The sequence below is a fragment of the Diadema setosum genome, chromosome 4 (assembly GCF_964275005.1).
Source record: "Diadema setosum chromosome 4, eeDiaSeto1, whole genome shotgun sequence".
NCBI lineage: Eukaryota > Metazoa > Echinodermata > Echinoidea > Diadematoida > Diadematidae > Diadema > Diadema setosum.
The window spans coordinates 21,805,054-21,818,058 of NC_092688.1; the positions used below are offsets into that span (position 1 = coordinate 21,805,054).

General features: G+C 39.9%; 1 long non-coding RNA gene across 1 annotated transcript; it reads right to left on the minus strand.

Moving 5' to 3' along the window:
- Positions 1-8,194: 8,194 nt before the first annotated feature.
- Positions 8,195-12,624, minus strand: LOC140227002 (uncharacterized). The gene is made up of 4 exons (XR_011901010.1): positions 12,561-12,624; positions 9,884-10,003; positions 9,368-9,428; positions 8,195-9,051 (listed from the first exon to the last, which is right to left on the minus strand). It is a non-coding gene; the product is annotated as an uncharacterized lncRNA (long non-coding RNA).
- Positions 12,625-13,005: the final 381 nt, after the last annotated feature.

Below are 13,005 nucleotides of genomic sequence, written 5' to 3' on the forward strand. Positions count from 1 at the left end.
ATGCGCAGAAGAAAATAACGCAGAATGTGCAGTCTTGAGGTGTATATGTTAGGAAATCATACCTCAAAGCAAACACTTTCGCTAGGGAAAAGCAGGCAGTTTTTAAAAGAAATGATGGAAGAATGATTGTCACTTGTGATCTCAATATTTCACTTCTCCGTAGCATATTCCAGAGCACAAAAAAAAGGGGGGGGGGGAAGGATCGGTAATCGTAGAGGACAGGTATATCCTATAGGGAAGGTATTATGCGTGTGCAAAAATGTGTACGATGAATGTCCTTTACTAGTATATAGGCCTACATTTAGGTCCATGGCCTGTCGACAAATCACCCGACGAACAACAAACATGTCCTTCACAAAACGTACAGGCCCACTATTGTTTACTCTCTTTTTTTTTCTCTTTTTTTTTCACTTGGAAGCTCATTTATCGACAGAATAACAAAAACAAGAAAAATGGGAGGGCTACCTTTGTTTGTTTCAGTTATTTTATCTGTTCTTGTCAACACATAATATGGCGAGAGAATCTTATTGTTTATTATAGCATGAAAACATGGCAACTGAACATGCATTTCGGACCGCCTCTATATAGATCTGCAGAACAGTCCACTAACACGCAGCTCGCAGCTGGTCGTATGAATACAAACAGTAGTCAAGTACATACTGCTGTGTGTACTACGTGTAATAGCTAGCAACGGGGCGAACGAACGAAGCCAGCTCGCTTGCCACGGCCACGCATGTACCATCCAATAGTACCGTACATACAGTGATTGGCATTGTCATAGCGAACGGAAGCCAGTACGATATCGCCACGGACTACATTGTTCAGTGTACTGAATCCTCTCTTTGGTGGAAGCATGACTAGCAAGAGAATCGACTTTTTGTGGAAGCAGGGAGGTCTGTAGAGCCCACTAATGTCAAAATCGCCCACTAATGTCAAAACGACCACTAATGTCATAACACGTCGACGACAAATGTCAAAACAACCACTAATGTCATAACACGTCGACGACAAATGTCAAAACGACCACTAATGTCATAACACGTCGACGACAAATGTCAAAACGACCACTAATGTCATAACACGTCGACGACAAATGTCAAAATCGGATCAACCACTAATGTCATAACGCGTCGACGACAAATGTCAAAATTTCCATTTTTACTGCAAATGTCATAACACGTCGACGACAAATGTCAAAATCGGATCAACCACTAATGTCATAACGCGTCGACGACAAATGTCAAAATTTCCAAATTTGCTGCAAATATCATGACACGTCATAAGGGTGGATCCAGGAATTCCATAAAGAGGATTCGCCTTTTCAAAAAGGCTGGCGCGACCCTCGCCCCCCCCCCCCATTTTCTTTTTTTTTTTCTTATTTCTGTTGTGTTGGCAAAATAGAGAGGGGGCACTAAAGGGGGGGGGGTGCGCCCCCTCTCAATCCGCGATTGCGTCAACCACAAGTCAAAATCGGGGATTAACCACTATTATGTAATAACACATGTCGACCACAAATGTCATAACGCGTCACAGGATCCAGGAATTCCGTAAAGGAGGGGGGGGGGAGCCTTTACGAAATCAAAGGCTGGCGTGACACTTCCCAACCTTCTTATTTTTTGTTTCTGATGTTTTAATCTAATAATAGTGAGGGTGCACATGCACCAGAGGGGATGCGCCCCTCTCGATCCATCATTGCGTCAACCACAAATGGAAAAACTCATTGCTTGCATCCGGCCTACAGGGGCGGAGCCAGGAATTACGTAAAGGGGAGAGGCGCTGTTACAAAATCAAAGCCTGGTGCGACCCTCCCCCCTTTTCCTCTTTTTATTTCTGTTGTGCTGACAAAATAGAGACAGGGGGCGCTAAAGGGGGATGCACCCCCCTCAATCTGCAATTGCGTCAACCACAAGTCAAAATCGGGAATTAACCTCAAACGCCATAACATGTCGACCAAAAATGCCACAACGCGTCAAAGGGGCATATCCAGGAATTCTGTAAAGGGGGGGGGGGGGGGCGCCTTTACAAAATCAAAGGCTGGCGCGACACCCCCCCCCCCATTTCTTTTTTTTTCTGTTGTTTTAACCTAATAATTATATTGAGGGTGCGCCAGAGGGGGATGCGCCCCCTCTCGATCCATCATTGCGTCAACCACAAATAGAAAAACTCATTGCTCGCATTACAGCTAGGGCGGATCCAAGAATTCCGTAAAGGGGAGGGGCGCTTTTACAAAATCAAAGGCTGGCGCGACCCTCCCCCTTTTCCTCTTTTTACTTCTGTTGTGCTGACAAAATAAAGAGAGGGGGCACTAAAGGGGGGTGCGCCTCCTCTAAATCCGCGATTGCGTCAACCGCAAATGTCAATATTGGATTAACCACAAATGTCAGAACACGTCGACCACACCAAATGTTATAAAGCGACATAGAGGCGGATCCAGGAATTCCGTAAAGGGAGGGGGGGGGGTCTTTACAAATCAAAGGTTGGCGCGACCCTCCTTTTCTTATTTTTGTTTCTGTTAATTGGTTTAACCTAACATAGTGAGGGTGCACCACACCAGAGGGGGAAGCGCCCCCTTTCGATCCATCATTGCGTCAACCACAAAAGGGAAAACTCATTGCTTGCATTATTACAGGGGCGGATCCGGGAATTTTGTAAAGGGGAAGCGTACGTCTTTACAAAGTCAAAGCCTGGCGCGACTTTCCCCCTTCCCATTTTCTTCTTTTTATTTCTGTCGTGTTGACAAAATAAAGAGAGGGGCATTAAAGGGGGATGCGCCCCTTCCCACTGGGGCGGATCAAGGAATTACGAATAAAAGGGGAGGGGCGCTTTTACAAAATCAAAGGCTGGCGCGACCCTCCCCCTTTTCCTCTTTTTATTTCTGTTGTGCTGACAAAATAAAGAGAGGGGGCACTAAAGAGGGGTGCGCCTCCTCTAAATCCGCGATTGTGTCAACCGCAAATGTCAATATTGGAGTAACCACAAATAATGTCATAGCACGTCGACCACAAATGTAATAACGTGTCACAGGGGCGGATTCAGGAATTTCGTGAAATGGGGGGGGGTGCTTTTACAAAATCAAAGGCTCTCGATCCATCATTGCGTCAACCACAAAAGGAAAAACTCATTGCTTGCATTACAGGGGCGGATCTAGGAATTCCGTAAAGGGGAGGTGACAGGCGCCTTAAAAAAAAAAAAAGAATCAGGACCCCCTACTTATTTTTTTACTTCAATTTCTTTAGGTTTTACAAATGTGAAAAAGGAAGCGGGCCCGATGCGCTCCCTCAGGGAAGGGGAGGGGGGAATTGGCACGGTGCCCCTTCCCCTTCACCGCGACCCCCAAAAAGGACCCAACACCTTAAGGGGGGATAGGGTGGGGATAGTGGTACCCCACGTCGGTTGATAAAAGTTATTAAGTTAGTATAGTAGATGACGCGAGCGAACTCAGATAATCAAGGTGTAATCACATGTATAATGTGATAGTGATGATTTATTTTCTGGAAATTTTGGGCTGGCCTGATCTGGCCCGCAGGTCGCCATATCTAACCACGGGTTAATAAGATTAACACGGGCATTGGGGAATGGTTTCGAGAACAAGGAAGGCTGTATTTCACTGTACACTCTAGTCTCCTTTTATCCTTCTCCCTCTAATATATCTTCTTCTTCTTCTTCTTCGTTTTCTTTCTTGTTTTCTTCTTCCTCCTCATTTTCTTCTTTAAGTTTTGGCTTTTAATTTCTTTTTCTCCTCCATTTCCTTCTTCATTCTTACCGTCTTCCTTGTTTCTTCTGTTACTTTTTTCCCTTCAGATTCTTCTCTTCCCCTCTCTTATACTTCTTCTACTGTACTCTAAGTTCCTAATCCTATTATCCTCTCATATTTAAAGAAAAAAAAAAGAAGTAAATTATGATCCAATGGCAGATCCAGAGGGGAATGACCGGGCGCGCCCCTTCTATTTTTTGTTAAAAAAACAGAAAGTCACCCCTCCTTGAGGAATTCCTGGGCACGCCTCTGTATAATCAGCATTGATACCATCCGTATGTCGATCGGTGGTTGCGCGTTGGTATTCGGGAAACGTGTGTACCTTTCTAGGTACGACTGTACTGTTAATTTCATACGCCTGCAATGCTAGCAATGCAGGCGCTAGGCGTCCTGGCCGCGCCGAGATCCTAAGCTACATGATGATAGGCACGCTTTTGCTCTAGAGAAACATGGTTGGTGCGAACGTCGTCACGTTTCTACCTCTTTTCGAAGTTTGTATCATTTAAAGGATGCTGTGGGCCTGTGATCGACATCGACGAGGAACACATGGTCAACGATACTCGCTTCGGGAATTGAGCTGTGAACCCATTCCTAATTTCTACAGGTAGGATTTTAATAGACATTTTGTAGTTTTAGTCTCTCACTACAACCAGCCCAAAGAAAGTCTAACGGTAACGTTAGACCTGTTAAGTAACAGTGAAGTCTAATTTGACTGATGTGATCTTTCTGTGTCTGGCCATTTTCCACCCATTTGTATCATTTGTTTGGTCATAATTATGGACACGTTGAAATTACAAAAGTCTAGAGACATTTTCAAAGTAGACCTTGAAACAGTTCTAGCCGACATTGAAAATGTCTCCACTTTTACAGTGTTTGAGGGGCCAGACACATCACGCAGCTAGAATTGGCCTAACTCTAAATCAATAAGACCCAAAACGACTCAAGAGCAAAACTACATTAACTTCTTGATCTACCAGTAAGTTTCCTCAGTACTAACATGTAGGTCTAACTGATAGATACTCTACAGAGTGTAGGCCTATCATAAAAAGAAAGAAAGAAAGAAAGAAAGAAAGAAAAAGGGTAGTCAAAATTAAGAGGCCTATGCCATCATGACCATTTATTCTTATCAATTTATTGTCAGCTATGGAGAGAAGATTCTACGTTTTGAGGAAACAAGAACTCTTTGTCTTTCTAGTGTCAGTATTGATGCCTAATTAAATCATGTTGAGAAATTTAATGTCATGCATGACTGAGCACATGAACTCAAAAGACAACAATGACAAATTGCACTTTTTCCAAGGGCTGAGTGTTGCATAAGGGAACAATGAATTTCTCACTGAATGGATGGGATCTGTCAATGAAAGTAGTCAGATTAACAGCCCGACCGGGATGACTGCAGGTTTGTGTTTAGGGTTTCTTCCATTAATGGCATTATTGACATTAACTTTTTATGGTCCAATATCTTCAACATGGTACAGATCTTGACAACTTGGTTACTCCTACAAAGACTTACCTATTATTTTTTTTTCTTTTGAAGCTCATATTCAATCTACATAGTTTCTAGAATGTGTTAAATATGAATAGAGATGAATGGATCATATGTGTTTGCTCTATAGTGGAAGTGACCAGTTATCTGACAGGTGGAAATGTTAAAGCTTATGAACGATAAAATGTTAGAAGAACCCCTACAAACAAATCCTAAACACAGCCATTAGACATAGAATGTAATTTTAAATGAATCTCACAAGAATTGGAATGATCACCCCCAGCACTCCCACTGATTCCCACTGATCAGTTACTGTAAGCCATCCCCTTTAAAGTTCATGAGCTCAGTCATGCATGGTATTTGTCAACATAATTAGGTATCACTCTTCTTCTTTCCATACAACCAACATTTTCCTCTTCATAGCTGACATGTATGAATAGGTGGTCCTCCAGAGTTGGATTTCCTCTCTCTCTCTCTCTCTCTCTCTATCTATCTATATATATATATATGTGTTATGCACTGTAATACTAAGGCATGTACATACTGTTGTAGCATAATGCATGTGTTATAAAAAAAAATAGCAAATCGATTTATATGGGGGGGGGGGGGTCTGATCATGTTTTAAGTAACCAATGTTGGATAAGAATCCCAAGGAGAAGGGATTCGGGGGGGGGGGGTGGGTGGGACCACACTTACAGAAAAAAAGAGCACATTTTCTACAAATAATGCTTCAAAAGGAGTTGCAAGACCATATGTGCATCCTCTAAATCCAGCCCTGATTGAAAGAGGACTTTCAGATCAATACATAGATCTAGTTGTGTTGAAGTTTGTTTGTGTTCATTTATTGTTATATATCGACGGGTTTACCACGAACTGTCCTATCTCAAATAATGACGTTTTGAGAAAATCGCTTCTAAACATTGTATCTCTCTTTATGCCTTACTTTTCCAGAAATGGCTTATTGCTTATCTATAAAACGCAGGCCATAAGAGAGAAGAGTACCTAGGGATAGTTTGTGCCAAAGAACATGTCACAGTGCCGACAAAGTTTCTAGCAAGAAACTTGTAAACTTACATGTTAGTTTACGGTTTCATAGAAAAGCAGTATTGAGCCGTATTTATACGAAGATTCTTTGCACGATCTGTCCTATCTTGCGCGCACTGCAGTATCGAGTCTTCGAACTTTACCACGATGTGACCTATGTCGAAATCACCGGAGAATCGAGTGTCGATGCTTTACCACGAACTGTCCTATGTTCACGGACCGTATAATATGCATGGGGCGGAACGAGAGATGCATTTTTTTTATTTGTAATCTTGATGCCCCACTTGACCATTATAACTTAGGATATGGACTCGCACTTTTTAAATACAAATATAATCAAATAGGCCAATATACCAACCAGGTTCTCACGGTTTGTCATAGGCCTCTATTGGACGAAAAATTCGTGGTTAGCAATGATTTTTCATCTACTTTAACTACACTGTTCATGCTGATTGTTTCTTTCACCGTATTAAAGGAATCTTGAAGGAAGGGGTGGGAGGCTTCTCAACTTGTCCTTTCAAATATATTTCATAATAATGTCCTTATCGAGTAGTAGTCAACTAAGCAATGCAAGTAGCATTTTCTGTAATAAATTTCACTGAATACCAACCTTCAGAAATCTAACGACCCTTAACCAAAAACTTGGATAATCATAAATAAACACAAATGCGGGCACAACCGCACACACACTTAATTTCACACATACACACCCCCCCCCCCTCACACGCTTACTCACACACACACACACACACACATATGTATTATGTATATATAATATATATATATATATATATATATATACATACATACACACAAACAAAAATAAACACACATACACAATAACATCTAGATAGCAAACAACATGCATACAACCAACGCACATACAGACACAACGCACAAAGTGCATAAAGTGCACGACGAAAAATATTAAATGGGAAAGAAAAAATCCCCCCTAACCAAAATACGCATACAAACATCTTTAATCTTGCATAGAGAGATGTACAGAGAGACAGAGAATGACACATAATTTCAAGCACAACTTTTTTTATTTGTTTACTGACTCACACAACATTTTATTGTAATTAGTCAATAACGTCATCAAACAAAGTAATTGCCATGCATTAAACGTGAAATGAGAAAATAATTTCAGATTATGAAATGGGAAACTTTTACAACAGAATTCATATCTAACGAACTGCATATTATATTTCGATTCCTGTTTAAGTTGCATTGTCGTAGAGAATCACATAACATGTCATGAACAGTTAGTGTAAAAGCATTGACAAAAGAGGATATTATGAAATTGTTGCACTGCAAGACTGTCGTTATTTTTTCATCAAGAAACGGGTTTATCATTATCGAAATTCGACAGTATATTCATTTTTCCCCTTTTAATGTGATCCCATTCAAATACTAGTTAAACATTAGTGAACAGAAGTTGCGGTTACGCTGTCAGCAAAACATTGAAACCATGAAGTCCTGCAATGCAATGAAATGAAATAACTGCAGGCAGTGCATGTTCTGGTGATAACACATTTACATTTCCAGCTTAAGATAAAAACTACAAATCCTCACCGAAGGGATCATAATTCAGCAGTCAATAATGGTGTACAAGTCAGACATGTTGATCTCCTAGGCTGTAATATTTAGGCTATCAATCATACATGTATGAAAAACACTTTGCAACTGCGCTTACTGAAGCATCGTTAGAAATCACTAACATGACTAATGTGCAAAGCTTTATTTTTCTCAGAAATGAAAAACGATATTGCATGGTTTACTCTAAGTGTGAATGCATGATAAACAAGGCCATAATTATTACCATTGGCCTTAAAAATTCATGTATCAACCTGAAGCATAAGGTTTACACAGTAGCTGCAAAATTGCTGAACAATAACAAGCTCCTAAATTCTTCATGTCGCAAATACGTTGCTTTTCCTAAGGTATTGAGGAATAAGCTTTTGCACGCTTTTAGCTTACTGCCCGCTAGAGGAAGAAGATAATGAATAGCGCGTTTCTTCCTTAGCGCCATGTCAGTTACTTTTGATTCCGTGTGATTAGCGATCTATTGCCTTTCCTTCCCAAGTCCTCGAGGTCGAGGTACGTCTTCGGGATTTCTTCAGTTTGCTGTGCTGAATTTATGACAGCCATGATTGACACGTCGACATGAGGTGGATAAACAGATTTATCGGAATGAACTTTCTCGTACGGATTAGCCTGTTTGTCTTTTCAATGTGGTGCAACAATTCTTTTCTCTTGACAACTTTATACCGAGTTCCTGGGCGTATTCTCTTTACATACAAGCAGCTACCCCTTCCATCCTCTGGATACCTTCTACATCAAAATCTTCGGGATGAATCGAACTTCGTGCAGAAATCTGGTAGGCCTACGGTCTACGCTACGTAGCTGCTCCTACTGTTATCAAAGATCAGTCATGGACGGCTTTACACTTCACCGCAGATCAATTCCAAGGAATGCAGGTGGTTTTCAGTTTATAATAAGACTAGACTAGGTCTGAGGACAATAATCTTCAAATATTTGGAAAGAAAATCCATGAATTCGTCTCCCCCTCCTGTTTCGGCCCTCCTTTCCAGTCCCCACTCCAGCACCCTGCAGTCCGTGGCTAGACTAGCTAGTCGTCGAGAGTGTCACTGTGTCGCCTCCGCCCCGATTCTGTAGTTCTCTGAAGTGCAGCTAAAGTGATGTCATCCTCTAGATCCCACATTTCTGCCATCTCCATTGTTGTTTGTTGAACTTGATCTTTGATCTGTATTTGAAAACGAAGAACGATCGCAGTGCTAATATGAATACTCCAAATCAATGCATCAACAGATTTTGAACATCATCATCATTGATCCATTCATTTCAGGTTCTTTCCTTCAACCCAACTCTTTGTCATAAAGGGGAATTTACTTTATTCATGTAAGCCATTTTCTATAGTGCCCCTATTTCTCCTACTTTTTCCTCTCTCTTGTTCCACAACTATAGTTTTCTTATACACGTTATTTATTCTCTGCTTTAAAAAGAAATAAAATGTACAATTGTGTTGTGTCAAGTTATACATAGGTGAAAATATGAAATACCTGCTGGTTTTTGTTCTCTGCCCCGATTCCGTAGTTCTTTGAAGTGATTTTTGGTCTTCATCTGAAAATGAACAGTTTTTCAAGGTTAATGCCAATACTAACATTGTGACGATTTTGAACATCAACATCATTGACCCATTCATTCAATGATCTGTCCTTCAATTCAAATTTTTTCTCATATTCAATGAACTTGATTTGTTGCTTTTTATCTGAAAATGAAGAACCTTCCAGAGTCAATATCAATTCTCACAATTAATGTAGTGACAGATTTTGAACATCACCGCCATTGAAACATTCATATAATGTTCTTTCCTTCAACCTAACTCTCTGTTATAATTGAATTTACATTATTCAAGTAAGTCTATTATCTATACTGCCCCCATTTCTCCTAATTTCTTTTTTCTCTTGTTTCCCTAACATAGTTTTCTCATACGCGTTATTTATTCTCTACTTTAAAAACAAATAACGAGTAAATCGTGTTGTGTCAAGTTATAAATAGGTGAAAATACAAAATACCTGCTTTTTTGTCATCTGCCCCCGATTTCGTAGTTCTTTGAAGTGCAGCTAAAGGGATGTCATCCTCTGGGTCCAACATATCTGCCATCTCCAGTGGTGAACTTGATTTTTGGTCTTCATCTGAAAACAAACAGCTTTTCAAGGTTAATGCCAATACTCACATTGTGACGATTTTGAACATCAACATCATTGACCCATTCATTCAATAATCTGTCCTTCAATTCATTTTTTTCTAATACTTATATTCATATGATTGAAAATTCATATCAACTCAAATACTTGCATTTTTAATTTTATAATTTTGTCATGTATATAAGCAAATCCTAAGGGATAAATTCTCAAGAAATAAAAGTTCGCAGATTCTGTATTAAAGCCGACGTTTCACCAGCGGTTATTCGACTTCTATGTATGTATTGAATGCCAATCCGCCAAACACGTACACAAAAGACAAGAAAATTAGAAATAAAGGAACGTGAAAAAATTGAAGTAAAGGTACATGCCAAATTTTGCAAGCATTGCTATTAATAGATTCCTTAATATTCCACTTACCACAATTATTATTCATCTTACTATAATTACCACGATTTTGTTTTACATAGTAGAGGCTGATTCATGCAAATTACTCATTTCATTTTGCTGAACTTGAAAATACCATATATACGGTGCATTATACAGTATCCCCCCCCCAAAAAAAAAAAGAAAAGAAAAGAAGATCGGATTTTCGCACTGATAACCCCCAATATGATTAAACCATCTACATGCTACTTCAGGTTTTACAGTACCATCATGGGATAACATTTTAACTCTATTTTGCAGAAAACCCCATTTAATTTTTAAGTAGAAAATAGACCCATTGATCTAGTTGTACATATGATCTGCCAGACTAGTGATAGAGATCTAGTAGAGGTAGAGCTACATAACAAAGCCTTGTTAGACATCAGTCAGATAATTCAATAGACTCTGACGTTTGACACTACGCCTAGATAGGGCCTATTCTAGAATCATTATATCAGCAGTAACTGTTAGTGTTAGACTTGAGTTCCAACTTCTATGTCTAACTCGGTTAAGTGACGTTGTCTGGAGCAGTCCAGTCGTCCTACGAGAAACAGATTAACGCTAATATCTATGTTAGGCATAATCGATCTAGGCCAAGGGCTAGGCCAAATCCAGATAAGGTTCTAACAAAAACGAATGAGATTAAACTTTAATTTGAAGCACCTTCTTTCGCAGCGCCAGTAGGGCCTAGTCTTGATAGACACTGAGTCTAGATGAAGAGAGATCTAGACCAGAGTTTGGTCAAGTTGACTTTTATAGGCTCGAGTCTATTAACATTAACGTTAGTTCATGTGGATCCCACTTAGCAGCTAGGCCCTAACGTTAGACTGTACAGTTGTGTTCAATTTTGATGTGTAACGTTGAATACACATACAGAATCCCATACTACAATCTGGATTTTTCTTTTTTTTTATACTATAATAGGAAAGTACCGGTACGGCGGTAGAACATTATTAGGCCTAACGTTTGTAGTAGAATGTCTATCTACGCCCTAACTGTTAAACGCTAAGATAATTGGTCTAGATATATATTACTAGTTCTAGACTCTAACAGGTCAGATCCTGTGTCCCTATTTAACGTTACAGCACTAGCGTAAACAAGGTTAGTGACATACAGGGCTGCCACCTCTCACTCATTGAGAGTGAGATTCACTCTGACTCATTTTGGTCCTTTCTCGATTCTAAAACTTTATTTCATTTGCATGCATTTGTTATTGATCTCACTCATTTTGACTCCTAAATTATAGCATTGGCCTGGAGTCTCACTCTCAACTAGTTTCCAATGTTTGCAGCCCTGGATATAGGTTGAGTTCTACTAGAACCTCTACACTAACGTTAGTAATGGTTAGGCCTAGATCTAAAAGGCTTGGCCTATCTAACTGGACGTTAGCTAAATTCTAGACACAAGTTGTCTAACGTTTAAGACCAAAGAGATCGTTTAACAACTGAGTTAGGGTCCAACTGAGATCTTCAAGTTCTAACGTTAACGTTAACACTTTTAGACCTAACGGTAATAACATTGTTACTCCCGTAACGTTAGAACTGACCAGTTAATTTAATGTTAGTGTCAGTAGCATACCTCTATTATTACGGTTTACTGCTCGTTTATAGTACTGTATGGTCTAGAAACTAGAACTAGTTAGTACTTAGACTGCCTATTTAGTGTTAACTTCAATACTAACTTACCATAGTAGCGTTAGAGTTTCTATTACCCTATTGTAGTATTAACGTCGTAACGTTCGAACTAACCTTGAGTAACAATGTTACTGTTAGAACTAATCAGATAATATGGGCTCTTTTTACAATTCTGACATTTTAAGAACAACTCGGATTTTTTTTTTTCTGACGTTAGGCCTAACCTAGTTAGATGATATCAATCACCCCAAACCATCATCGACAACGTTTAACGTTACAGCGACTAACGGTCTGGCTTATAGAAGTTAAGGTTTAATACACTTGTACACTATAGTGACACTGTAACGTTTAGTCTTGACGCACTAACTCACAACATTTTACTGTTTGTTATTTTATAAGCTTTTCATGAATTCATGAATTGTCTTCACAAATATCTAACGATTCTTGTCCTTATATCCAGAGTAGTCTTATAAAAAACAGATATTCACCTGTAATCCTTGGAATTGATTTCCGGTGAGAGGAAAGCCGTCCATGACTGATCTTTGATGACAGTACAACTACCAAGGAGCGCGTAGTGAGATCCGCAACTAATACAGCACGTACTAGGCGCGCGCTGGCCTGTCAGATTTCTGCACGCACACGCACGAAAGCCCGAATTTGTACATGCGCACGACGTACGTACCTGCACGTAAGTTCTTGCGCGCGGGCCGGCGGCCGGGGACGTCCGCGGCGGGTGCAATTCGCAACCGCGTCAAGTTTTACCACAAAGTGACCTATCTGACATAGGACGATTCGTGGTAAAGGGTTTGTTACATTTCTCATCAGAGGGTTTGAGATAGACCACCCTATATTTGTAAAAAATGCGTTTTTTGCTTAGAAACTTTAACACGACAAAGAGGAGAGTCTATATGTAACAATTATGCAAAAAACTCA